At 39.4% G+C, this 27,150-nt stretch overlaps 1 long non-coding RNA gene across 3 annotated transcripts in view; it reads left to right on the top strand.

The window, feature by feature from the left end:
• The window catches only part of LOC116230037 (uncharacterized), a 179,754-nt gene that overhangs the window by 132,999 nt on the left and 19,605 nt on the right, over positions 1–27,150 (top strand). For all 3 annotated transcript variants that reach the window (XR_016464054.1, XR_016464055.1, XR_016464056.1), the window contains 11 exons: positions 81–190; positions 309–571; positions 898–986; positions 5,073–5,198; positions 5,981–6,136; positions 15,418–15,512; positions 16,644–16,719; positions 17,092–17,464; positions 19,748–19,841; positions 23,289–23,378; positions 24,252–26,384. This is a non-coding gene — a long non-coding RNA (uncharacterized LOC116230037). The remainder of the gene's footprint in view (positions 1–80; positions 191–308; positions 572–897; positions 987–5,072; positions 5,199–5,980; positions 6,137–15,417; positions 15,513–16,643; positions 16,720–17,091; positions 17,465–19,747; positions 19,842–23,288; positions 23,379–24,251; positions 26,385–27,150) is intronic.

The following is a 27,150-nucleotide window of genomic DNA, read 5'->3' as shown; positions in this document are numbered from 1 at the left end:
TGCAAATATTTTTCTTTCTGCTGTCATTCTGATGATGAAGCCGCCATTTGGATTTTCCTAACCCAGTGTTTAACTTTCAGATGACAGAAATACAACAGCGCACAAGAGCCCAGTCTCAGTTCTCACACGTATGCTAGTTAACACTTTGATGGCTGAGTTACATTCTAAGCAAATCTAAGCTGCTTAAATAGTAAGTATTCGGCAAATTATAGCTTCCCCACACCCCTAAAAAGGAAAAAGACTGAATATATTATCTAAGCTTTTTCTTTTTTAAAGCCCTTCTCAGATTGTTTTCTTTTCTTTCTCAGTAAAAGCCTGATTTGGAAAGCTATTGTCTGGAGATTGTATTTGCATAACAACAAATAGAGTCAACCTACATTGTCCAGTGTTGAAGGAAAAATAACCTATGGAGAAAAGGAAGGCAATTTGCCCTGCAGTGAGTCATCAGGCTCTGCTGTGCTGAAAGAAGACGACATTTTTGAGGAAAAGGCTGCTGGCATATATCTATTGCAGAGGAGAAGAAACATATAGTGTGGGAATGGTCATACCAGGAGAACTGTCAAAGAATTGGGTATGTGCTCTACTTTTCTGTTCCTAAGTCCCTGGTAGGTTGATAGGGATAGTTGCAATGCTTTAGGGTTATTTCAGTCATTTCACAAGCTATATGCCTAGTGTCTAGGTTTCCACAAGTTTGAAATCAGTTAAATATCAACCAATTTTTTGTACAAGCAATGATGAATCCTCTGAAATTTCTGGTTTACACTTGTTTGGGATCTGTTTTTTTGTTTGTTTGGTTGTTTTTTTTTTGTTTGTTTTTTGTTTTTTTTTTTGTTTTTTTTTTATTCTATTTGTCTTACATTTTCACATTTACAGCAGCTTTTATACTGTGTTTTTCAGGGAAAAACAGCAGTGAAGAGATATCCAGAAAATCATCATGATTCTCTGCAAGATCCTTTGAGGAACTCCACTACAAGAAAACAAAAATGGTGTGCTCTTGAGAGGTGATATTTTTCTATTGGATCTCAGTACTTCATCATCTGGTTTGGCAGCCCATGTCAGTTATGAGAGTATATTTGGTATGAGCATCCCATTTCATCAGTTAGGAAGTAACCATGTGTTATAACCTGTTGTTGACTTATACATCCTGGTTCCTCTGGAAAATATGAAATGAAGCTGTTGTTCCTGATATTTCTCAAGTATGGAATTTCCCTTAGGAATACTGAATTTAGACCGGTCTCCTGACCACTCTGAGGTTTGTCAGAGAACAAACATCTCCCTTGCCCAAGCAAGATGGCTCCCACCTCTTGGAGAAAAATCTCACAAGGAACACTACACCCTCCAACTAAAACGTAACTCTAGTTTGTCCTTCACGTGTGAAGCCAATAATGATTCTCTACCACAGTTTTTGAAGATATTTCCAAGTATGGCAGAGAGCAGTGGCAGGCTCATAATAGGACTTTTGGCATGTATTAGACTGTGCTCAACAACTCTGCTCTCTGATCCAAACATGCCCACCAAAAATAACTTTAGTGAACAGCTTTTATTTTAATTATTCCAGCGTGGGACTCATTAAGTTTTGCCAACAGTCTGGTTTGTAAAGCTTTTTGTGTCTAAGCACAGAAACCCATAGTGTGCAGTTAACTCCCCACTGGGATTTTCCTGATCGAGACATAGGTCTGTTCTGCAACCTCATCTTTCTTTACCTATCTCTTGCTTTTAATGCTGTTTACCCCATTGACTCATTGAAATCTTACTCTTTCTTTGCTTTTGTGACTGTTCTTTCCCAACTTTCTCTTCTAATTTTCTGTTTTCTCATTCAGCTCCACTTTTAGCTGCTGTTGGTGGATAGTTGGTGGTTCCCTCATAGTTCTGATCTCTGCAGGGCTCTTGGCGAGCTCTGTGTGTGGTTCTCCTCTTCCCCTTCTATGCTCTCTGCCTAGCCTACTGAGAGTATAACAGAACAACTACATTTTTGCTAATGATTTGCAAATCTGCCTTTTCCAACTTGATCAGTTTCCTTTTGTCACTGAATCTTTCTGAGTTCTTCCCTATATGTCTCCCTCTTCCTGCCTCCTTCACTTCTGATCCATGTCGTATACTTTAAAACAAACATAAGAAAAAAACGTCCCTATGGTTTTGTGGTATAAACTTCTCTGTTTTGCAGAACCCTTACATGGCCCTGAGTTGACTGTGATCATTCTTCTGTCTTCAACTATTTGTTTAACCCTTTCTTTATCCAACTCTAATTTGTTTTGCAAGTAAGCATGTGCAATTTGGGAAATGGCGATGGTGCAGTACTTAAGTGGTTTCTATGACCTTGTAAATAACCTCAGATAGGCAATGAATTGTCCCTTTCAAAAAGAATAGACGTGAAAGGAAAAAAAAACATGGAGTCACTATGATGTTTGGCTTAGATTAGGTTTATTTCCTTCGGTTCATTTCCTAAACATGCCAAAAGAACCAGCCTTGGAAGGAAAGAGTGGAAACTTCCTAGATCAGGATAACCTATAGCCTGGCAGTTCTTAGCACAGATGTGGGTAATACAGATTCCTTCATACCTAAAGGGAATGGAGCCCAGAGCTCCTGCAGTGGGAGGGAGCACCCCAGCTGTAGTCCTATTGCGCAAAGCCGCCAGCAGCAGCAGCACCTTCTTTCTTTGTTTTTGTGGAGAAGGGTGGAGATCCTTGACTTGAGATAGGCAACAAAATTCCATAGAGGCTTAAGATAATTCCAATTTCCTCAGCATTTCCTAATGGCTAATTTGGGTAGCTGCTGTTTGGGATGTTTGCATTCTTCAGTGCCCAAGCTCTGGATCCCGCCAGGCAGGTACACACCTAGGAGTCAGGAACAGCAATTTTTTTGGCACTGTGGGGCCAAAATCCTGCTCGTGTCCAGACCAGAATATTTATCTGTATGTCAGTAAATGCTTAGCACTACCATGCCTTGTTCTTTCTTGCCTTGATAAGTACAACTAATATTAAGAATGTAGGTTACATGATTTTTTTTTTTTAGCATTTGCATAACTTTTTGCATGCTGTCTGTTACAACATCTATAACACAGTGCTTAAATGCATGGAGCAAAACCAGAGGAATACCTTTGGAACAGCTAAATTCACACACTAATGCCGCTGAACTAGATTATCTATGAAGATTCCTTCCAACTGAACTATTCTATTCTGTTCTGTTATCACACTGATGCTAATAAAAAAAATCCTACCACTTTCAAAATGTCAGGGTATTCTCCTGCCACATATGCTGTCCATCCCTAATAAAATGTAATGTTTTGTGAGAATCTCTTCTTATTCAAGATAATTTCAAACTACTGGATATTCGTGTGCTGCTCTGTATTTGACTCAGCCTGAAATGCAATATCCATTGGTCTGTACCCTGGTTCTGCTACCTTCCTTTCTGTGAATATACAGTGGGAAGTATGCAATGGGAGACTGTCAAAGGTCTGGACGTCCTTCAGTCTCAAATTGCATTTGAAATTCCACATAAGGCCCACAGATATTCTTGGCAATTTCCAGTAGTCCTTATCCAAAAGCATTTAGAATATAATTCAGATGTAGAATAATAAAACTAAAAACAGAGAGAACAAAGGAGTGGAATAACACTGGATATAGTTAGAAGATCAGTGACAATTAGGTGTAAAGGCTTGGATGGAAGGACACTAAATTATTTTTCTTGATTCAATGTGACGGTGTAAGAAATGTTTCTAGAAGTCAGGACTGAATTAGAGGAGGGTTTTACATGAAGTCTGAATGCTTATTAGAGAAAGAGCTACAAACAGTAGACTTTGTTATCTAGCATAAATAGTGGGGAAAAATGGTTTGCTGATCTTGTTCTCATCAGTTTGTTTTCTCCCAAGGTACTGGTGCATTTTCCCATCTGTGATTAAAAATATAGATAACAAAGAAACTGTTGCCTTACTTTAAGTGCAAAGAAAACAGAACCAGAAGCTGTGCTTTATAGGAAGCAGAGAGATGCTGCAATATTTAAGTATTAGCCAGCAGCTTTTTTTTTCTTTTTTAATCAGATTGTCTGAATTCATGGAAAAGCTATTACTTTAAAATTTTTCAACTTTTAAAAAACAACAATCTCAGATCTTGTCAGTTTGGTGCCTACTCTCTGGAAAGTCACCAAATCTCACTTGTTTTGCTTGGGCCTCACTCAAACATAACTGGCCTCAAGCTAGTAAGCAAGCCAGCAAATGTCCTGGCTTGTAAAGAAATCTGATCCAACTCTGTAAACTGAACCCAGCCTAGGAGCGGTGGTGAGGGGAACATATGGAAAATTAATGACAGATAATAGAATGGTGGGACAGCCTTAAATGAAAAAAAGATTGTTATTAAGTTTATGCAACAATTCCAGCTAATGGTCTTTTGGCTAGAGGGTCTTTTAAGCTAAGAAAGTTACAGAATAGCTAAGAACTCCTTTTCACTTTGCCAGCACCAAAGCTCCAGAAATGGCTGCTGCTGCACTGCCCTTACCACTTCTGCCTGTTCTTAATTGATACCTGTAGAATTACTATATAAGCTGGTTCAGCTGCAGCAGCACTTTGGGAAGTGCAGCAGTTCTGGTCCCACCTGTTTAAATAAATGGGAGCCTCAGGAAAAGGAGTGGATTGGAATTTGCTTGTGCTCAAACAGTGTATGACAGCAAAAGCTAGGCTGAGAACTGCAAGCTTAGCCAAGCATTAGCATGAGGTAGTAAGGGCGGAATGGGTGTTTTCTTTTTTTCCTCCATAGACCTCCAGGCATTTTTACAAAGATAAGCTGCCCATGGTATGGTGTCATGAATAGGGAAACTGTCCCAGGGAACTCACAGTCACACAACCCCTCTCTGGTGAGGGGAATGAGTTTCACAATGAAAAGGAAAGAAGAAGGGCTCACTTTGAGGAAAGGGTGTATATTTCTGGAATACTTGTATCCCACGTTTATTTGGCTGTTGGCCTGGGGTGCCATATACATATATGTGTATATATATGAAACCATGGTGCCATATAGTAGTCTTTTTTTTTTTTTTTTTTTTTTTGCTAAAAAGTGATTTTTTATTTTCTTTTATTTGTCCAGACTTGAATTACTGCAGACCAGCGAAGATGCCAGTCTTGCTGACTAAAGACTAAAATGCCTTTCTTCCTTCCCATTCTCCTCACAATGGAGGTTCATGAAGCTGCCTTTACTTGCTGAGTAACTCAGGTGTGTCTCCATTCCTTATCCCCATGTCCAGTTGATGATTTAGCTGATCCCTCACCTTGAAGGTTTTATGTATGTCTGAGGAAAAACAGCATGAGCTATGTTGTGGCAAAATGACAGGTGGTGGTCTCCTTCTCTTTGTTGCTACATGACAGCCTGTGGCTGCTAGATAACTGGTTTTGTTTCTTGGTGAGTAATTTATCAGGAGGAGCAGAATTTATGTCCCTTCAGCTGTACCTCACTACAGGAGAAAAATTGTTATTTAGTCTTAAGTTTGTTTCTGTTCCCTTCTTGAGGTGTTTTCCTGTTATAATCTGAAGTGAGGACTGCATGCTGTGATCGTTGCAAAACCATTCCCCTTTCTCAGGAATATACCGTAACATTAGCTCAGTGTTTATAGTATTTCCCATTCCTTGCTCATACTTGCAGTATGGAGTACAACACACCCTGTTATCTAGTAAAAAGTAAAGTGTCAGCTGAAATGGAGTGGCAGCAGAAAGTGTTTTATACATGGCTGTGATAGAGGAGTAGATCCTCATTCAGCTCAACAACATCATCATTACCAAATGCATTTCTGGCATCATTTGACCTGCTGCACACCAGCAAATGATGAGCTTGATATTGATTTTCCCACTCAGAGACCTTTTAGGGCCAAAAGTGCAATAACTCACCTGGCTGTTAAGACTTAAAAATAAATAAATATATATATATAAAAAATAAAAATTTTGTCGTACCATTTACCATAACTTTCTTTTTCTTTCTGAATCTGTTATTTCTGTGCCAAGAGAATGTGCCAACATTTAGTCCAAGAAGACTAAATCCACAGTGATCCTTCCTAGAAGAACCTCGAGAGAGGGCCAGGCTCCTGCAGAATGTGTAAGGAGACATCTTCACTCTGCCTGACTGCTCTACTGACAGAACGCACATTTTTCAAGCAAAAGGTTTTTGTTTTGTTTTTCCTCTCTGCAACTTTGCTGCAGCTTAAAGATGCAATCTGGGGTCAAGATCCCAACAGAAAAAGTTTATTTTGTGGCTTATATTATATAGACAATTTGATTAGATCGTCACAAGGTTTCACATTATCCTTAAAAATTGATATTTATAAAATAAAATAGTTGCATAAAACGACCCCATAAACACATAAATATACCTTTATTTAATATTACTTATATACAGAGTGGCTGCACTAACCCCAGTAGTAACGCATAAATGTTTAAGAGGAAGGGGGTGTGACTTAGCAGGCAGATTTTTTTCGTGAGAAGTAACTTTTAAACTTCTTCACATAGCTCAGCAATTGGGAATCAGTGTCAACGGGGAAGGAAAGAAATAAGAAATGTTATAAATCCTGATGTTTCCAAACATAAATATTGCCATTTCTGTTTTGATAAATCTGTTTAAATCCCTTCGGATTCCTGTGGAGGAGTAAAACAGCCTGAAGGTACAACTTATGATGTAAAAGGGTGTTCTCTGTGACCTTAGCGAACCTATGAACTGACCAAGAAAGGTGATGGCTCCAGAGGGCACAGAGCATGTTTTACTTTTCTGAAGTCCAGAAGATTCAATACATCTGAAATATAAGGAAAAAATTTCCTGCAGGGCAGTAGAGATATCCTACTGACAAGAGGGAGCTGTATTCTTTTCTCATCACCTCATAAACAGTGGGGTTCTGACTAAGGATGTTAGGTAATGCGTGCCATATACAGAACTCAAAGGGGGTATCACTTTCATTGTATAACCCTTTAAGATCTGAGGCAGTATTGTTTAACAAAGCATACTGTTTTTCTCTCTTGCTTTTACTGAGCTTTGATGCTGATTTTAGAACTTGACAGCTGTGTTTAGACTTGTCTTACATCTCCCATACAGAGGAGTGGGGGAAATATGGATGTTCGGGGCAGCAGGCAAAATAAATTGCATAAAAAGGCAGGATTTGCCATGAGGAACTGTGGGATATTCCACAAAGCTACACTTCTAGCTAACCTCTCTTAGGGAGTTCTCACTAGATGCTCCTCCCTTTGACACTAGTTGGGAATGCCTTTTGTCTCAGAAGGGGACTTGTTGACAGATAATACCACCATAGAAAATACCATAGAAAGGTGTGAAGTCTGGTTAGGTGCCATCCTTCATAAGGATATTTGTTTGGGATTGTGATCCAGAAGACATTAAGAGATCCTTAGAGCGGTTTGACTTTCCTTGTAGCATTCCTCTTTGTGACAGTACTTAGGTATGAGTATGCTGTGTGACAAAATAATTACAGTGGAAAAAATATCCATTATTAATGGATTCCAGAATTGAGAAAGTCAGAACATAGACTGCAGTAGCTGTAGAATGAAATGAAAATGTGTCTTTTTTCATTACTTTCAAATCCCTAACATCAAGCAGAATTTAACTTGTAAATAATATTAACCTGATAAACTGCTAAAGTTCATCTTTTGAGAGCTTTTGAAAGATGTGAAGAGTTCATGTTGGTTCAGTAGCTGAGTTTTTCAGATGGTCTATCTTTGATTTATTTGAATACAGTGTGGACGTTCAATATCTGGAAACAGATGAAAACTGTGAAGTAGCACCATTTCTGTAGATATCCAAGGAGAATCTCTTGAAATAGTTCAGTGGAACTGTACAGTGGGAAAAACGGGTAGGAGCCAAAAAAGGAAAAGACAGAAAATCAAGGGACATTCAAAACTCTGGTGAAATAGAAGTCAGACGGAATCCTGTTCAATGTCTAAATAACTTTTTTTCTCTTTATTATTCTCTATTATGACAGAAGACTGGATAGTATTCATTCTTCTCAGCTACCACAAAACAGCATGCCACTGAGGTCTCTTAGTGAATTGTATGGCACAAAATTGATTTTTTTTGTTGTCTTTTTTTTTTTTGTTGTTAGAGAGGATGACATTTCACTGATGTTTGATTAAGTCATAGGTCACTCAGGGAAGAGTCCTGAGTTTCAGCAAAATTATTGCTAAAGAAAGATGCAAAAGCCCAGATCACTTCAGATATTCTTCATGTGCTAATATAGAAGTTCTTGCTTCAAAGTCTGAGTGAATTTGTTGGGCACAAAGCCTTTACAGCAAATTCTCTGTATGAATGCTACCTCCCCAAACCATAGGCATGTCTATTCTGTAAATACACTTCCCCCACACTGATATGGAATGTCTTCACCTTCATTTTATCACAGTTTCTTCACAATTCATTTTTAACAGCTGAGGGATTGGGCATGATGAGCAATCCTTGCCATCTATTGCTCATATTTTGAACACTGGTATCAGAACTGGGTATTTAACTGGGTATCAGAAACAAGGGTAACAATATTTGCCACCATTAACCATTTCACAATTGATCAGTTTACCAGAAATGTCAAATCAATATACTTTTAAGCCAATAGAGTACTGTCTGTGTATGGTTGGTATCACTTCTGTCCTCTATAAGTGGAAATTAGCATTTTATAGGTTTAACTTAGGCACTGAACATGGAATCTGTAATTATTCCCGTAGAACAAAATATACGATAGAATTCTCACTACTGATCTAAGAAGTTACACAAATATCCTCTTTGCTTAGTCCTCAAATTTAGGCCAACTTAGAGATGGACAATCTGAAAAGTTCTCTAAGTATTTTGCAATAGCTTAGATCCAGACCCAAACTTCATTGCTTGCAGTGGTCTTCAGTTCCAAACCACTGTGTCTGGTAGAAATGTCTGGAATGTGGAGTACTGTATTTAAAAACAAAGGAAAAGAATCCTTAATAGCTGCTCCTGTACCCACACTATCCTGGAAGAAGGGAATGGTAATGATGGCAGAAATGATGGAAAAAAAATGATTGAAATAAAACTGTGTATACAGTGACCAGAATTAATCATTTTGAGGCTTGGAACAAAAGTGAAATAAATAATTAAATAAGTAAAATAAAACCCCTGCTTTTATCCATAAAACTCTTAAAAAGCTAGTAACAAAATTCAGAGGGCCCAGTGTTCAATTCCAAAGAAAACTCTATGAAAGGCCAGGAAGCCATTTCAGCTTGGTTACCCTTAAGCTAAGGATCAAAGTAGGAAGGTATCTCATTTCCATATATAACTTCAAAATATTTTAAAGAAGAAAGTCAGAAGATGGATCTTAAGACTAGTTATTCTTAGGCTAACTTGTATTAAAGGAATGATTAAGGAAACTATAATGGCTCTTCTCTGGGAGATGTGCCTGTACTCTATTGTACAGCAAACTTCTTCATCTGTCTCTTGTAATTTTTGGTCTGTAAAAAAACAAGAAAGAGTGGGACAGGTTTTTTATTGCCTCCTCTCATAAGCTTTCCATATGCTTCTACGACCATGTTTTGTTTTCAATTTTAGAGTAGGTTTTTATTTGGAGACTCATAAAATTCTAATTTATTACAGCTTCTTTTTATAAAATGAAGGGGGTAGGAGGGTAATATTGAGATAGTATGTGCAAGCAACCTCAAGGAATGAATTTGTGAATTTAAAGCATCATTCAGCTTATCAGCCCCCGCTTCAGTTATTGGCAAATACCTTTCCTCATTCTTTATCCTATGATTATGTATTCTCATTGTATATACAGAAAGTCTAAGTGACTTTTCAGGCAATATACATTCTTTTTTGAGGGATATGGAACTCAAGTTCTGGACCTCTAAAAATCTTAAATAGGTCATTATGATGTATAATAGGTACTGAGAAATGGTGAAGAAAACTGCCCCCTGAGAAATATCATTAAAAATCACATAATCTTGTTAAAAGTTTACAATCTTGTGGGGCTACATTACTAGCTGTCCAAGGCCTAACGCAGCCTACAGACAATGGGTTGGACATGGCTGGTGGGGAACAGAACACTGAGTGCTCTTGAATGTACACAGGTTTATGCTTCATTTGGTCTGCATTGTCACATTTGTGATTTGTTTAGATATCAAGAGTAGTCGACAAACATATCCAGGCTCACCTGCAGTACCTGATTCTGCTGTGTTTTGAGGATTGGGTCATGGACCAGCCTGGGCCAGAGATCTTGTTCTGGAGAGGGATTTCTACAGAAGAAAACAAAGCATATATCCTATTTACTATGTGCCTAGTTATTTTTCTGTGCTGTTCTCCAGTATTAAATTGATTAGCATCAATCAAAGCCTTATACTTGAAATAGTGTAGAAACCAGGCTCTAATGCATTACTGTAGTTCAAAGTTATGATGAAACTTCAGGTAGTCGCTGACTTCAGTAGAATGAGCATATCTCTTTCAGCAAGGAACGATGTTACTTTTACACGATCACACCACACACTGAATGGGATATTGCACCAGCATAGCCTATCTAGAAGGTGCAATCAGGGAGATAGTTTAAAATTTTGTGAAAACTATGCAAAAGTATATTTGATATGTTCTGTGTTTGATAGACATGTAAGTATGTATGCATACACACACACGTGTTATTTGAATATCTTCTTATTTCTGAAACACTTCCCACTCTGATCCTGGAGCTGAAATTATATATGTTAAGATATGGCAGTAATACAGCACTACTGTTGTTTTAAAGTTTGAAGGGAAGGCCCTCCTGGGAAAAGTTCATTGGGGTGGGTCAACCTGAGCATTGAAGGAGAAACTCAAGTCCCACAGAATGTTTGAAATCTACTTTTGCTGGGGCTATAAGGAAATATGAGAGCTCCGCTGGAGAGAAACTGTTGGGTAATGGATTTTTTTTCCATCTAAATAAAGCATAGAGCAGGCTTCTAACTGCCTTTTCCTCATCATAGATATTGAACCCTGTTCACTAATGTTAAAGGGAAAAAAAAGAAGAGACTCCATGTAAAATTCCTACCAAGAGTAAATACAGAAATTGAAACGAAGTGTGCAACGCACACCCTTTTCTTTCCTTCCTGTTTTGTTTTGTATTTTCTAGCTCTGCTTTTCGGACAGCTGAATGGGGGCTGGGAAAGTGTTTACAATATTTTCACATGATTGAGATGGCAGAGTTCTTGCAGTTCGTGAAAGGCCTTCTGTTTTCAGATGGCATTGAAAGTTTACCGTCTTTCCAGACAAAAGGAAGAGAGCCCGTTGCCAGCGGATGAGTAATGGGCATGGCCTCCAGACAATACCTCCTATCCAGCCCTAAATCTACATGGTGTTCTTAGGCTTCCCAGCTTCTCCAAAGCAACCTTTGTCTCTGCTCTGGGAGACCAAAACTGCTCGTTGGGCGAGTGGGGAAGCAGCCAAGAAGGGAAGGCTCAGTGACAACAGTTGCTCAGTGCTCACTGCCCAATATCTGCCTTCTTGCTATGCTACTATAATAGTTGGAAACCCATCAACACTCGGGCATCTCCTATACAAATATGTTGCAGACCATCTGTATAGTTCCAGTTCCAGAAAATTCCAGTAACTCACTAAGTTTTAATACTATTTTTTTTCCCCTCATTAATCTGATGGGCTGCCCTGAGATAAGTGATTAAAGCAAAACCGTGCCATAATTACCTCAGAGCTAAAGCTGCACCGAATTTGCCAATTCATGTATTTGTTTTCTTACAAGGAACTTGAAATAGGCATTTTCCATTGTTAATTTTTAGGTTCTGTTAATACTTTTCTTGTCAGAAAAACATTTTGGTGAAAATGATTGTGAATGTATTCTAGGGAAAACTCGACCAGATGATTCTAAAGTTTTTCCGTAGACTCTGTGCACTTGTTGATGTTATAGGGACCAGAAGATGATTGTTTAATTGTTTCTACTAAAGTTTTCTAGAGCTAGTCTGAATTGATGTATTTATGTAATTACATACTACATGTGTCCTGTGTGTGACTGTCTCCCTGCCTACCTGCATAAGAGAACTTGCTTTCTGTTCTCATGTACTTTAAGCACACGGATAAGAGCTTTCTAAGAATTAACTAAGCAGCCATTAGCTACACTAAATTTTGAATATTTTCTCAACTAAGAATTGTCAGTTATCAGTTCTTATCCTTCTAGACTGATTTGATGGTGCACAGACACTGATTTGTTGGTGTCAGGAAAACAGGCAAAAACATTTTGCCTGGATATCTTAGGCAGTGGTTGCAGCTGCTATCAGCAATGTACTGATATCTGTAGTAAGCTGTGGTGCTGACAGTCCCAGGTATACAAGCAGCACAGTAAGGTTATTAGCCCAACTGTTCTCTAAATTACCTGAGTAGGGCTTTCAAGACAACTGATTCTATTTTTTGGACTTTTTAAAGAGTTAACTGTTTAAAACAGCATTGAAATAATCTGGCTTCATTTCCTCAGCTGAAAGAGCAAGTCAGCTGAAACTCCTTTTTGCTGAAAGGGGGAAAAAAGGGAGGTCATTTTTCTTCTAAAGAGCATGACCATACACATTCCTCTCTGGTGCTTTTAAAGGGGACTTCCCTGTTTCAGGAGCCCTGGAGCACTGAAATACCAACACCTCTTAATTGTTTAATATATTACAACTTAAAACATTTACAGAAGTGTTCTCCAAGAATTTCACTGTTCCATGTGCTTGGTCTTGCACCTCCTAAAATAATAGGCTATTTCCCCTTGGTTTTCTTGTGCTTGGTGCCACAGCAGGACGCACACTGTGCAGCAGGGGAAAGGGAAGTGGAAAGGAAGGCATAAGTGGGGTTCTCTGACATCACGGCTCACATGTGTGACACACACAAGCATCTCTGTCTGGCATCATAGGGCTGGAGAAAGGGGAAAATAGCATGTCTTGGACTTGGACGTAAAATCTTCGAGGAGAAAAATATCACAGTGTTAAGCATTTAAACATCATGCTGCACAAAGACCCCTAACACTGTGCCCTCTGAGCAGCATCCCAAAGTGAGTGATAATTCTAGTACCCAGCAGAGCCAAGTTTACAGCATTGTGTGATGCAGACATCTTACAGCCTTTCTGAGGCCATGCCACAAACTGTATGTAGTGTTGCAGAGGTGGTGTGATGTTGAAGTACTTTGCATGGAGAGAAAAAAGAAGTAATTCTGAAGAAAAACCAAACCTCATTTCAGTTCAGCGGAGGGAAAGTATGATAAAACAGTTGGCCTGGCCTGCGCTTAACTAATTTAATTTTCAGTTTGTCTAGCCAAATTGAATGGGATCTTTTTCTGTTCTTAAGAAATCAGTCTCTTAACACTGAGCACTTGGGTCTCTGCCCTCTGCTTCAGTGGGGATCTTCCCTGGCACAGAAGGATCCGGACTGGATCCAACCACAGCCGTGTTGTCTTCTGCTGTGGGTCCCAGCTGCCACCCGCATGCCATGTGCGTGGGTCACCTGAATGTGCTGTGGTGAAACTGGGCAAAGGGCCTCGGGACAGTGAACACAGCTGTTTGAAGTCTTCCTTCTTCCTGAGTATCCTCTTCACTGTGTAAATACAAGCTTGCACAGATGGCTTTGGAAGAGTTGGGGTTTCAGGCCGTTCCCTAATGGCTCTCCTTGAGGCTTCCAGCCAGGAGCTGGTGGGAGGGTGGCAGTGGCTGCCCCAGGGAGCACTCGGTGCAGAGCTGAATGCTTCACTGGCAGCAGAGGAGCGAGCCGCGCAGCGAGCAGCTCCAACTCCACGCTTCCCAGCCAAGCTGCCTGCCATCCCTTTGAACCCAAGGTTCCATGTGACAGGGCAGTGATCTGGCTGCTGAGCCACTAGACTAATATTGTTCTTTTAATCTTGCAAAAATGTGTTATAAAAGAGTTTGATTCACATGAGAAATTAAGTATAAGATCTGTCCTCATAAAGACATTATACCATGAATGCTCTCTTTCTGCTGGCTGCAAGAATAGGTGGCTCAGGGGTGAAAGGCTAGCATTTACATTTAAATACACCTATTGGAATCGCACAAACAGAAGGCTGAAACTACTGCACTCTCTCTGAATGCTTTTAGGGTTGCTGCTTTTTCATACTGCAGCATCTTTTCTTACTTTCTTTCTTTCTTTCTTTCTTTCTTTCTTTCTTTCTTTCTTTCTTTCTTTCTTTCTTTCTTTCTTTCTTAATAATTTAAAAAATGAGAAATGGGAACTTAAAAGCCCTTAAAAGAAAACAAAGGTCTTTACGTCAGCAGGATAAATGGATGAGCCTTTTCAAACTAATTATTTTACTTTCATCTGGATGTGCCCTTAGAGAGGTGAAATGCAGATATGAACAGCCTCCTCTGCTGTTACACTACCTGGTGCTGCTGGCTGGGTGTGATGCTGTTTACATTTCTCAGAGAAAGTGAACAGCACTTTTTTTATGCCTGCCAAACCCAGATTTCCCCCCTGATAAAACAGAAAGCTCCTTACCACCTGGAGAAAACAGAAACTGAAACACTGCGGAAAGAGCACTTGGTGCCAGGGTGGCCTGGCAGCCAGGGTGAAAGCTCAGCAAAACCCTTGAAATGCACTCACTTAACCTGGGCCAGGGCTTTTTCTCTGGCAACTTCCTCCCCTCTGTGCAGTGACAGATGCTTGTAGGCTGCAGTTACAAAAATTCAGGTATTACCTTTGCTTCTTCATACAACTCTTTGGTGAATATATACGTATAAGCTATGTATTTTCTTTGACATTTTTAAATATTTTAGATGTCTCTTTTGTACTTTTCCAGCCAAGCCAGGGGCAAAAACAAACAGTATGAATAAATGCCTTAAAATTACAGTGTAGCTGGAATTCAGAAATCAGGAGCTGCGTTCTGACTGACTTTTGCACACAATCCCACATTAACACATAACATAATGCTAATAACACTAATCATTAAATATGTTCCAGATGCCTCTCAGCAGTGAATAACTTAAAATCCAGATCTGGATGTGGCAGCTTCTTAATCTCTAGTTAACATTCTTTTCCTTTGGATAAGTATGTAAATCTGCTATCTTTCTATATAACCTTGTGTTGTGATGAATTCTAATGTATTTTTTATGAAAGTAATGAAATGATACCAAATGCAGGAACTCTTCCAAGCTGAGTGAATGATCAGATCTTCAGAATGCATGCAAAGAAAGAAAAAGGGAAGGACTCTTTATCTCTATGTCCAGTAACCATTTATAGCTCTTTCTAAATAACTTATCTAATTGTATTTTGTATTTTTGTAGAGTGTGACCTTTATAATGCTGTGTAGCTGTATGAAAGGAAATGACATCCTAGTCTTCCTAGTTCTAGCATGCCTCAGTCTTCCTACTATATCTTCCTAGTCTTTATGAGACATAATAAAAGTTTCAAGAATACTGTCTCTTTTTATTTTGGTCATAATTTTATGCCAAATACTCATCACTCTTCCTTTTTCCAAACTGAAGAATTGTCTGTGACCTAAACTCTTCATGAAGAGGAGCTCTCTACACATCGGATAACCCCCATGGAGCTTTCCTTTTTCTGCTGTGTCCTTTTAGAAGTGAGTGGATCAGAGGTGTATATCCTGTCTGCTGTCTGACTGCTACTGAGCATTAACATGGAGTTTAAGGGTCTCTTGTAAAGAGAGGTTATTCTTCTGATCCATGGATAAATAGGGCTGCTTTACCTGAATTCAGACTATTTTATACCCTCTGTGGAATACTTTAGATAACACTTTGCACACCTATGTGTTTTAATCCTACAGTGCAATGGTGGTGCCTCAGTGCTCCTGAGGGATAAGTCCCTTTCAGCCGACACTGAATATTAAACACCTCAGCCCACTCAGAATTCAAGTAGCAATTATCTTCTGAACAATAAAACACCAATTAAAGCCCATGTTTAAAACATGGATGGTATGGTAGATGTTCTGAGGTTCCAGTTCCTGGCCCCAGTTTCCTGTTTTCATGATAGTGGTCAGGTAATTCCTGAGAGCAAGGACCAGAATTCTACAGCTATCTCCTACCACTATCTGATAGATAAGTTATTTCTCTTGTTTCCTTGAGGGATTCTTAAGTGTTTCTAGGGAAATGTCTTAGGAACTTCCAGGTCAAAAAAGGAAGCCTGTAGTTGCTTTTCAGTTCTCTTGTCATTAGACTGTGTAGGCAGACAATGGTCTAAGTTGCTGTTTGAGGTTAGAATCAAACACCTCCACTCCAATTTAGGCAGTGTTGTTGGAGATGGGTAAAGAAGTTTATGCTAAAAGTTTAGTATCCTTAAGTTATATCAAGCATAGCTTTACTGCAATCAAATACTCATTTCCTAGCTTGAGGCTTCATTTCACATTCTGAATGAATAAAATACAGCCTGACCCAATAGAGGCTGTGAGAGGAGTGCAAGCTCTACTTAGAGGTTAACAACCTGATTTCTCTCTCATACCACTTTTACGGTCACTTAGCTCCATTGACTTTGGTGGAATGAGTCCTGATTTACAACGTTGAGTCAGAGCAGGTTTAAAGCTGTGTTACACAATAGCAATGCTGGTGCCAGGTCTTTGGGAGCAAATCTTGTTTGCATTGTGCTAATGCAAACTATCGGGTCTGAGACCCTAAAGGTCTCAAATTTAGGTCTCTCATTTGATACCTGTATGATTTAATATCAGTTATGGATTGGATTTTTTTCTTTTTTTTTTCAGTGAGTTATCATTTATCAAGGTCCCCTTGGGGATTTGAAATTACTGTGTAGGCTAAAGGTTCCCAGACTTCATATTGGTATGTATTTTTTATGGAACACTCTTAACTTAAAATGCACTCAGATGTAAAGGCTAAACAAATAAACAACAACAAAACCCAACAACAAAACTGATAGTTATTTAAGAAACTGCTTGGAAATTGGTTTACCTCCTGTCACCTCTCTTAAGTGTGATTTCAAGTTTGCACACAATAGACTACCATTTCTTCAGACAGTTTCCTCAGTTCACAGTATCTGGTGTGATGTCCCATTGCAAGCCTCTTCCTAACTCACCTTGGCATCCTACGTGTAGAACAGATGGTGGAAATGGTCTGAGTGAATGCACCTAATTTAGGAACAAGGATCCATGTTCTTAGCTTGACTCATGTTGACACAAAATATTTTTTCTATAGGAAAGCTAAGCACACCAAACAGGATGGACTTGCAATCCACTTCACAACCATGCCTACTGGAGTCCCTCTTTAGGAACTTCAGACCATCTGCATTGAAGATATGGAAAAACTGGTGATGTGTACACAAGTGCTTTTGTTGCCCCTCTGGTGTAACTTTTAAATTGCTACAGTACACCTTTCACAATTCTTAGGATCTGGTCTGTCACTGGGCAGCTGTAGGAGGACCTTATCTTCTTCGTGAGCCAGTACTTTTGTCTTCTTACTCAGTGCAATGGTGATGCTCTTTGGAGAAAAGATCAGCTACCCTACTTCCTGCCTTTTCCCCATAGCATGATCTGAAGTGGGACAGAAGCATCAGAAGTACAGCGCACAGGTGAAAAGAGTAATTTGTTTCCTGGGAGATGTCACTGTTCTCGGTTCCCAACTATCCTTCTAGAACATGTAGGCCAGCTCATCCAAAATTAATGTTCATACTGTGATAATTTGATATTGTTTTAGGAATATTCCTAGTAGGGATAATGTGTTTTATGGCATTACATTAAGATAACAGTAAGCAAAAATATACACTCCCCCTCTTAACTCCGCCAAAAGAAAACTTCACTATGGTTATTTATCTGATGCCTCTTGGAGGCTTCAAGGCCTTTGTAGATGTCAGGGTTAATGTAAGACAGGCTTTGCTGAAGGAACCAGGTGGCTGCAGTGCCACCTCTCTACTGCTTTCTTTTTCCCCCCGAAATGCTGACTTCAAAATGTTTCTTATGTGCCTGGCTGCTGGAAGAGAGCCTCATAGTTGTGGTCTGTTAGTTCAACATTTACTATGCCGCCCAAATGTGAAAGCAAGCACGGAGGGTAGGTTCTCCCTGACTTCTGTGGGATCTGGAGCAAATCCATGAGGAATGCTACTGTTTTCAACACTTTTTTTGCTATGCCTGAGAACAGGCACACAGATATGAATGTTGTTGCAGCTGCCACATACTACATGTAAGCCACATGTTGATCATTATTGCTTTAAATGAGAAGGTCTTTGTTTAAAATGATTGTTTTCTTCTATTCAGAATGTACCTAATTTTTTTATATGATATTCAAAAGTTTGTGTTTTTAATATTGTTAATTTATACATCACAGTTTGTGTTCAGAAAAAAGACTACCCAGATGTATATTTATTTACTTCGTAGACAGCTTTATAGTTATAGGGACCCAGCCCTTAATTAGTTGAAACAAATTGAACTATTCATTCTTCAATTGTTTGTATCATTTTACGTTGTGGTTTGTTTATTAATCATAGCTCTGCTTCAATCCCCTTCCCAAACAACAGTACTCTTCTTTAAAATATAATGAACTGTCTTGCATTTATGAGAACCGCATGGTCAAATGATGTTAATCCTGCCACCCTGCTGAATGCCATGTCACAGTGCCAATATTTGGACTGAGAATTGATTGCTGGCTTTGGTAATACTGAAAAGGAAAGAAAGATCTGGGCACACCAACTACATCTAAACTATGAAATAAAATTCTCAGAGCTTTTTCCTGGAAACTAACAGGGATGAAAGAGCTTGCATTAACACAGCTGAGCTCTTATTACTCTCCAAATCACAGCATCCACATCCAAAATCTCTACTGGAGATGGTCCCTGATACCAGCTAATACCCAAACTGTGCTTTGGCATTGCCTGGAAGAACGCTAGCTAGCTTGAACTAAAATTATGCTAGGGCTCAATTTAGTAGTAGGCACAAAGCCATCCATGGTGGTCCATCCATGCCTTGGTGGTCCTGTTAAGTTTACTAATGTCAGAATGAAACCTCAGTCACACTGGCAAGAGTCTGCAGAAAACCTTTATTGGCCTCAATGATCAGAAGATGCTGAGAGGTATAATTATTAGCTTGTTCACTTCCTTCATATTTGTGTTCTTTTTTTTCCTCATTCTGGCTATTACCAAAATAATAGTGAAATGAACAGTTTTTTCAGTCTTATAGAGTAATGAAATTGGGTTGTTGCCTGACCAAAATTTGCTGTTAGTTTTGAGTGATCCTCTGGGTTAAGAAACAGGCAGAGGTTCTGGAAAAGCCAGCTTCAGCTCAATTTCCTGGCAGACAATCTCCAGTGACTTTGAGCAAGGAGCTTAGGTCATCTGTGATTCTTCAACTCATTTGGATAAAGAGTTAAAAGCTGCAAGGTGTTGAGACACAAACATACCAGGTGCATAAACACACCAAACTGATGTGAGCATAAAACTCCCTTTGATTTCTGTGGCTTTTTTTTTTTTTTTTTTTCTTTTTTTTCATGAATCTGGGAAGGGAATTTGTTTTAAACTCTGTGAAATGGACATGAGTCCATTCACCCCCTTATCAGGATACATTCAGTGTAGCGCAGAGGGAGAGTGTGTATAAGCCTGAAGTACTCTACAGGGATGGCTGTGCTAATTTGGGGAGTGCCTGCTCTGTTTCGAGAGCTAACTCTCTGCACCTGGTACCCCAATTAACCCATGTAAAACTATCCTTCACTATGCTGTAATTCCGTGTGCAGCAATATGAATAGGAATCAGGTAATTCACGCTATTATTTTTTTCTCTATTTTAAAGATAAATGGTAGTGGAGATCAAGTTGATTTTAAAAGCTCATCATATAAAATGATTACATTAAGCTATGCTGTATTACAGAAATGACCTGCATGTATTGAATTAAACCATGATTTTCCAGTGATCTCAGCAGCAGAATGGAGACGTTTTAATCATTGTATTATCAGTTTGTAAGGTAGGTAACTTCTATGCCAAATTTCTGCTCTAAATGAAAAACGGTATTGTTTTATCCAGAAGGTTTCTGGTTTCTAGCACTAGCCTTTACTTTTCTTGAGGCTCAGACATACGATTGAATTACTGAAGCTGACAAGTACTGATTTCAACAACATCTAAGCAAACGAGCTTTTTTGCCTTGGGTTTTCTACAGGCTATGAGTGTTGTCAATTAATTCAGTCATTTGATGTGCAGCACCTTGCTGAACCATGAGAACTTGATTGTGGGCTTTCACTCCATGTTCCTTTTAGGTTAAAAAGCCTCTTTGTTTCTTAATTGACCTATTCACGGATCAGTCTCATAAAAGAGGTGATGGAGCTCAACATAAACATGGGCGAATCCTATTTAAGGAAAGCGTTATGAAGAAATAATAGAACTAATATACATATAAATTGATACATATATATATATGTTTTTTTTTATTATTTTATTTATTTATTTTTTTCTGATCTGGACTGTGAGAACAGGTTACCGAGAAAGGTGTTGGATGCCCCATTCCTGGAGACGCTCAAGGCCAGGCTGGACAGGGCTCTGAGCAACCAGATGTAGCTGTAGGTGTCCCTGTTTAGCAAAGGGGAGTTGGACTAGATGACTTTTAAGCATCCCTCCCAGCTCAAATGATTCAGTGATTCTATGAAGTGGAATGCACTTCAGCAAAGTAGAAGAGGAACACTTGATTTTCTTCCTTCAGTTCCCTGTTCCTGCTTTGTTGCCCCCAAATCTGAAGCACTCTCCTGTGGCTGCTTGCATATGGCAGTGGCTCTGTTCAGACCTACAGAGACTATTGCATCAGCTAAGGCTTGAAAGTCCATTATGTGTTTATTTATGCAGCATGATCTTGAGAGGAACCAAGAGGACTTGAATCTCCCTCACGCTAATATCGGTGGTGTAGAAAGTGCTCAGTGCATTCCAGGGCAAAGCCTCAGAGGCTATGGATTAGAGAGCTGCTAACTCCTTTGTAAGTACGTGCAGATTCCTTTGGTCTTCACTGGGGGCGAGTCCGGGCCTCCATTTTAAAACAACAAAACCAACATTAGTTGTAGTGGCCCAAATAACAACAAAAGAATCTCAACCCAGACACCTTCCAGCGTGGGAGTGCTTAGGGATTAGGCAGAGACTCAAGGCGTGAACCAGGGCTGAGATCTCCCTCCCTTTCTGTGGGCAGAGGTGCAGGCACTGCCCAGCCCTATCAGTACCTTATGGCTGTGCAGATGGGGCTGGTGCCCCTTATGCAGGGTCCAGCACAGACTGGCACTTGTTCACAATGCACAGGCGCTGAGCAATGCTATGCAGCCATCACCCCAGGCTCTGTCTCAGGCTCTTTCTGACCCTCACTGTCTATGTTAAAGCTGGATCCTTTCAGTTTATACTCTCCCTCTAACAAATCTTTTTTTTTCCTTCCCCTCTCTACTTCCACTTCTGAACCTGCTTTGCCAAACTCCCCATTGCACCATCTATCTACCCCATATGTTTATATTTTCCTACTGCTGAGGCATGTTGTGCTGACCTGCCTGGACAGAGCTCCTTTATCACAGAGATAAACACGATGTCCCCCTCACATAGAGCTTCTATCATGTGTGACCTTTCATCTTAAACTGCCATGACCTTTTTTTTTTTTTTTTTTTAATTAATGCTCTACTGTGCTGCTTGCAGAAGCCAGGAAAGAAAATCTTTTGTTTCTAGATAGAATACTGCTAAAGGACATGATACGGTCTTGTTTTTAATCCAGCTAATTAAAATCTGCATGTGCAGTGTAACTGAGAACACACAGCCTTCGCCCACCACTTTCCCACAGGCAGGGAATAAAGGCCTTTAGTGCAGCAGCAGCTAGCCACCCTTGGATAACAGAGAACAGAGCCCACAATTCATCCCAGCTTTCCTTATCATATCCGCGGAGGGCTTTCCCCTCCCTCCCCCTCTCTCCTCATGGAATCACTTACTGTAGCTATGTGCCTCTATACATCACTGCAGAGCGTAATCAAGTTAAAAATATGCTTGCTTTCATTTATCTATGCACCAGAGAGCTCTGAATATAATTCATTTTCAGTAAGAAAATGGAGAAAGAGAAGAAAAAGGAACAACAATAACAAAAAAAGGAGAAAAAAGAAGCATATTTCTAATCAGATGTCAAAGCTGTTTATGTTAAAACTGTTTTGCCAAGAACTAACTGAATAACACAGTTTAGCATTTCACACTTTTCTATGGTCATTATGTTGGGTTTTTAGGATTTGCTGGATGGCTGTGGTTATTACTAAGGCATGGTTATCACTAAGGCTGGCTTTTGTGTGTATGCACTAGGGAGAGGGTGCCATGGAATGTTTTTTTGTGAGGCATTTCCCTGGTTAGTTTTTCACTTGTTGCTTTTTGTTGAGTAACTGAAGTAGGGGAGGGAAGGGGGAGAAGGAGGGCAGCCGGGTGGGAAGAAACAGTACAGACAGAATGGGAAACTGAGCCTCCACCTGTTTTCTCTTTCTCCAAGTCATGCTTTATATGAAGATGAGGTCAACAGGGAGCACAAAAATGTGCCAGGAGATTCAAAAGTTGGAAGGAGATTGTACAACATTAGCAGAAAATGCATTTGAATGACTGTAGAGAAGCCCTCCCTCCTCCCATAAAGCACAAACAGGCTTTCTATGGGCATCCCCTGGTAACACTCACAAAGAGCTGCTCCAGCAGCTGTGTGTATAGCCAAATACCATCATAGGCTGCTGCAGAGAGGGCTGATTTCTGTATCAGCTTCCTAACTAAAAGGCAACATGGTATACTTAAAATTACAAAAATATATATTAAAGGAAAGTAGTTTTGAAACAGTGAGAGTCTTGAACAAATATGCAACATGTCTGGAAATAAGTTATGGTCTTACTTTATTTGCCTGTAATGGATTATTCATACAAAGTTTGTACTCAGGGAATGATTCAAGAGATATGAAAATGCTGTGTTTTGAATTCTAATAATGCTTATTAATTGACACCTGTCTAACTAAAGCACATAACACCACTTCTTTTTTTTAATACCTGAGTATTTTAAAAATAGAGAATAGAATGATTAAAAAGCATCAGAAGTACTGAGTTGCCTATATGTTAAAATATATATATATATATATTTACCCATCAAGTACAACAGTGCTTTTTGCCATAATTTGATTATCTTCTACTGACCTCTATATAAATGAATACGTTGGCCTGTACATGTCACTTTATTCAGTGCCTATGGAAGGATAACAGAATAAGAATCTGCTATATTTATATAACCCTGATCCTTAACAGTTACGTAACATATCATGAAAATATGGTGCAGGAATCTGTATGTTCTCTAGAATATGTTTCTAATCAGTAGAGTGGTGATAGGTAAGAAAATATTGATCTGCATTTTTCCAATTTTATATTTTCCTTTTTTGTGTATGTTGCAGTTTTCAATAATTTGAAAAATGTATTAAATAATTGAATATATTCAATAACTCAATAACATCTGTATTGATGCAGTAAAAACATTGCCAATGGTAAGTCATTTTTTAAAATAAAATTAGTGTTTATTATATAAGCAATATAAGACTTATGAAATGTGTTTAAGTATGCTAATCATAATAAATGTGGCTTTTTTTTTACTGTTACTAAGTAACCTTCCTTAAGTATTAAAATTAATTTGTATTTTGGAGGAACACATAATTTTTACTGGCAGATGTGTTGTTCAGTAATTTCCTGTAATTCTGTATAACTAATAACATATATTAGGCTGATGATTATTGTTTTTATCACTAATAACAGTTATTGTAAATCCCTTCTTATGCAGAGGGCACATAATAAGATGTGAAAATCGACCACATTGCTATGTTAGTCACACATGACAAGCAGCATGGCATAAATTCCCACTCAAAAGTCAGTGAAGAGTGCTGAACATCAGGGCATGCTAAAGGTCAGGCTTAATAATGGGATATAAGCCTCAGATCCCTACAGTGAGCATTTAATATGTTGGAAATCAGGATTCCTTTACTAAGTCCCTAAACCTCTTTGTGAACTCAAAACTATATCCCAAAATGTTAGCTTACGATGGGGCTCCAAACTGAAGAGGCTTACAAATCAAAGATGAAAGTTATTCTAAAAGTTCAGCTATGACTGATGCAATAGGATCACTTCAGCATAACTTCTTTCCTTTACTAAATTCATATAAAATCATGCTCTTAAATCTGTGCCAGAACAAGTGAAGAGAATGATTGTGATTAACTTTCTTTTGACACTGCAAATTCCTCTCGCAGTCTAATTCTTGGATTTCATTGCATCCCTTCCAAACAAAAGCTGTCTAGCTTATTTGTGCAAGAATGTTTTATAAAGCTATGAAATGAAGGGCTGATTAATTGTGCTTTCCTTTCTTCCAGTGATGTAGACTATGGCAATAACACTTCATCCAAACCCCTGATTCAGGGGGACAGTAGGAGGCAGCTGCTGAACTGCAAATGGAAACAAGAGTCACCCTTGATTTGGTGCAGCTACATAGCTCTGGAAATGGAAGGATAAATCTGAACAAAATAGATTCATATAATATCCTGAATTGGAAGGGACCCACAAGGATCACTGATTTCAACCCCTGGCTCCACACAGGACCACCCAGTGCTCAAACACTGTCTGAGAGTGTTGTCCAAACGCTCCTTGAACTTCAGCAACTTGAGGCCATGCCCACCACACTCTGGTGCAGAACCTTTCCCTAACCCCCACCTGACCCTCCCCTGACATAGCTCCATGCTCTTCCCTTAGGCCTCTGTCAACTGCCCCTTCTCTCCCTGTGAGGAGCTACAGCTGCCATGAGTTCTTCCCTCAGCCTACTCTGTTCTGGATGGAGCAAACCCAGGGACCTCAGCCGCTCCTCATACACCTTCCCCCTCCAGATCTTTCACCATCTTTAAAGCCCTTCTTTGGATGCTCTGTAATAGTTTTGTGTCCTTATATTGTGGCACTGAATGCTTTAGCCAGGTTTTGCCTGCTGATTATAACTGTGTGAATAAAAACTGAGCTGGGAAAATGGGATTTAGCCTATTGCTAGTTTAATAACAACAACAGTAACTCTAACATGTAGTTATAAGTAATGGGAACACGGTGACAGCAGTCATTGATTTTAGGTAATTAGTCATCAGCAATGGGAAGAGGGTGGTAGCAGTAGGAGGCTGGGGCTGGCTGTCCTGCAGCCACTTTGGTGTGAGCACCACCATGGCTCCCGTTGGCAGGTGTAAGCCACAGAACTGCAAAATGAGTAACTTCTTATTTTCAGCATTAGAGAGGCTTTGTTTTCTCATTCATCCTTGGTCTGTAAGGTTCAAATTTTTCCCTGGGATGGGGTTAAATCCAGAAGGAGCCAGGAATGTCCACGTGATCCTTCCTGCACTGGTACCCTTTGACCATGGTGGGCCCATTGGTGGGTGGTGTTCACAAGGCATCAAAAGACCACCCAAAGCCAACAAAACAGCCCAGAGGTATAAGGTAAGCAGAAAGACTAAAAGCCCTTTCCCACGTGGAAAAGCCATTCTGTGCTACCGAAAAATAAGATGAAACAAAAAAGCCTGAATTTAACACAACACACGCAACCTTTCTGAATGAATTCAACATAAAGGTCCCTGAAGTGGTAAGCAGGGCATTGAAGCATACAGTAGAAGTCATTCTCTGTGTGACTCCTAACAGCTTCTTGTTTGGAGAAAACATAGTTTCTCCAAATCCTATTGTTTGCACCTGTGAGCTAGTTACCTGATTAGCCCACAACTTAACACGTGCCCAGGCCATTCTCTCTCTGTAGGTGGTAATGCTTGCTTCTGCTGCTTGGGTCAAGGCCGTGTGATGGGCTTCAGCTGCTACTTCCCATAAATGCTGATGCACCTTAATAGTGTTCTTGTTACTGTTTCCTTTGCTCTGCTTCCAGAAATCATTCTACCTTACAAACCTCTTCATCAATTTTTCCTTCTCATTTGATATTTTTCTTCATCTGTGAAGCGATACATGTCACGTTTCAAATCTCAGTAGTTGTCCTTTAAGTAAACTTGCAAAAGATTCTGAGAGGTAGATAAACTTGCTTCTTGGTCTTTTTTCCTCTTTCTTTATGGCTTTTCATTTCACATAATAGTACTATCTATCACCTATAAAGTATAAATCAGGTTTTGTTTGTTTTTAGATATCTTTTAGCCCATTCAAAATAACTTCACTGCTGAGAATTTAGCCCTGTCACTCCCTAGTGCTCTCTGAGCTCTGCTTGTCCCTTTCTCTAGCTCAAGCAACTTTTGATTTCTAAACCTAGTACTTCTCACATCTCCTATCTCGGGTGCTTTGTTTCAAGGAGGAGGATTATTAACTTTTTAGTTATTTCTTGTACTTCAAATCACTTGAAGCCTTCCTGTTTCACATATTGCAATCCTTGTCTTAGAGAAACTTTTTCAGGCTTGGATTCCCATGCCGTGCATTTTCAAAGGGTTTCTCTCAGTAAGTCCCATTGCAATGACTGGAGTTACTGCCTCTTCCATCTGAACCTGGTAAGTTAACAAGTTAGGGGTCTTTTTTTTTTTTTTTTTTTTTTTTGTTACGTGCTTTGCTTGGATTTCATTCCTCTCTCATTGCAGTTGGTTTCCATGGTGAAAATGAAAAGTATGAGCAATTCAGGCTAAGGTTCTGGAGGGACCGTAGTCTTAAAAGCTATGAATCTAAGAGGAAAATGTAAACTTTCTTAGCGCGAAGAAACATAATACGTTTCTGTGTTTCAAGAAATGAAAAGTGCTAATTAATCATGCTTTGAACTTGGTGTGCTAGTCAAAAACTCTGACCTTGACTTAAGAGCATTTAGCCAGCTGATTACAATACTCTTCCAAAACAAAAGTCCATATACCTTACCTTGGTCAATATCATAACGTAAATGTAAGTAACTGTAAAAACCTTTTCTTCCATTTTCCATCTCTTTGTCCTGGAACAAATCCCTCTGAAGTCCCTGGGAGCAAAGGAGCGAGCCACCTGGTCTTAGGGCTGGCAGAACTGCTGCTCTCATTCTTACCACAGCTTTGCCTTGCCTGCTGTCCTGCTTTTGCCTCTGTCAGGTTCGTTATGGAAATAAATTATGTTGTCACTATGTAGTTGGCAGATTTAAATAATTCTTAATAGATTAGTGAAACGTTTTTTTTTTTCCCTGATTAAACTCTGTGACATATTGAACATCCAGCTGTTTTATTACTGTGTTTTTAATGACGGTTTCAAAGGGATGCCCTGAATAACCAGCAGAGAGACTTTTCCAAATGAAGGTACAGCTTG

The sequence above is a fragment of the Phasianus colchicus genome, chromosome 2 (genome assembly GCF_987193195.1).
Source record: "Phasianus colchicus chromosome 2, bPhaCol1.hap1.1, whole genome shotgun sequence".
Taxonomy (NCBI): domain Eukaryota; kingdom Metazoa; phylum Chordata; class Aves; order Galliformes; family Phasianidae; genus Phasianus; species Phasianus colchicus.
The sequence above is the reverse complement of the archived record's forward strand: the minus strand, read 5'-3'. Positions and strand labels throughout refer to the sequence as shown.